Below are 2,169 nucleotides of genomic sequence, written 5' to 3'. Positions count from 1 at the left end.
TATATTTTTATTTTTATAATTTATTTATTTTCCAATTTTAAATAAAAACTAAAAATGAAAATGATGTGTTTTAATTTTTAAAAAAACTCACAATTATATTTTTTGGAAAGAATAATTATTATAATTTTTAAACAAACATTTTAATTAACTAAAATTATTTTCTTTGAAGAAAAGAAAGATAAAAGATCAAATCTTTGAGATTGTGTTAGTTCAAGTGAAAAAGAACCTAACTATTCTTAAGAAAAGTTTTGAACCCGAATTTATTAAATAAAAAATTAACCATAATGAATTTTCTTAATTTAATTTAAATAATTAAGCTCATTTGATCGAGTAAGACGTGTGAGTGTTATAAATTTTATTGTATTATCTTCGGTTCTCTCATAAAAAAAATTAATAGAGCTCTAAGGATTTTTTTAGGGAGTTCAAAAAAACATATTTTTCAATAAACAAAACCTTAACATAGATAACAACGGAATGGTTGCCCATTAAGAACACCACGAGCAATCTGGCTGCTAAATGCAGAGCATAATTTATACACGTAAGACAGTGTTTTTTCTTTTATCATTTATCCAGAGCATAATTTTTGTTTGGTGAAACACAAAAGTTTTCATTTAGTTATAGGACAGTTTTCTTTCATTATTACGTATTGTTAGATGTGTGCCTTGTTTTTTTTTTTCCTCTCTTAGTTATAAGTTATGATATTTCAGCACGCGTGTGATCTTAATTCCTTAATTTTAATTGTTCATATTTAATTTCTCTCAACAAAAAAAAAAATCTTTCATATTCAGTCTTTATTTTTTTATTATTTCAACTAAAAATTTCACTCTAAAAAAGAAAGGGTTTATTATGTTTTTAAATTTTCACTCCAAAATAAGTTCTTAAAAATTACAAGAATCAAAATCAGGAATAAGTTACAATACACAGACAAAAATTTAATTATTTAAACCTATTTTTATTGTTTATATTATACATGATTAATATTAAAAAATTATATTATAATAATTGATAATAATAAAAATATTGTTAAAGTGGCATATACTAAGTGGTAAGATGAAATAAAATTTATTATAGTTAGTATCAATTTCAAGATAAGAGAGATAGATGGATTAGAGGTTTTATCAGTGTTAATTTAATTGTGATGGATTAATAATATAAAATAATTTTATATTAATAATATAAAATAATTTTATATTATCATTCAATAATAAATTATTATTGATATAATTTTTAAGATAATTTTATAATAATTAATAATATAAACGGTGATTCATAATTCAATGAGTGCACAACCTTTTTTTCATTCAACAAATTGGATTGAATTGGTCAATTTATTGGAGAATTAATGGATTAGTTTAATGTTTAGTCTAAATAAACGAGAGAATTAACCTATGAGAAAAATTGGTTAAAGAAGAAAAATAGTGAAAATTAGTAAAATGGGTTTTAAAAAATAATAGAAAACCAGTTTACAACGAATTAATGAAAAGTGTTTAATACAATACTATTTTCATTTTTTTTCTTCTTAAAATTAAAAAATATAGAAAAGATAACCTCTTTATCAATTAACAATTGTATTGTCTTTCTTTAATTCCCAGCTTTATTAGTTTTTCCTTTGTTGGGTGATGCAACTTCTGTTTCTTTCCCGTGGTTATTAATATAGTGTTGTGAGGTACGGTTTGAGCCTCTCCTTTCATCCAAAAAAAAAAACTATATAAAGTATTATTTATTTACTTATCTTTATAATTCTATTTTTTTCTTTGTTTTCCATGTCACATGTCTATTCTTTCAAGGACAATTATGTTTAGAATACAACTATATATTAAATGTGAATATTTTTTTCCAGAAAAATTCAAACATTGATTCACTGTTGTGAAAAAGTAGACTATGCCGATAGACCCAATCCTTATTGGTTAATTCTATCTTTTTTATTAGTTATATTTTTCGTTTGATGTATTTGAATTATTTTGTGATTTTATTGATATAAATATAAGTCATAATCCATCTATTACAATGTAAATTAAAAAGGAAAAGACATGAATGATTTTTTTTTCTTTCCTTTTCTTCTTTGTCATGAATTGTTTTATTTTTAAAATTATATTTGATATGTTTATAAACAAAGATAACATTTTCTCAAGGTTATGTTCAATAATATAATAATTAAATATAATATTC

Source organism: Glycine max, chromosome 14 (assembly GCF_000004515.6).
Source record: "Glycine max cultivar Williams 82 chromosome 14, Glycine_max_v4.0, whole genome shotgun sequence".
NCBI classification, from domain to species: Eukaryota; Viridiplantae; Streptophyta; class Magnoliopsida; order Fabales; family Fabaceae; genus Glycine; species Glycine max.
The sequence above is the reverse complement of the archived record's forward strand: the minus strand, read 5'-3'. Positions refer to the sequence as shown.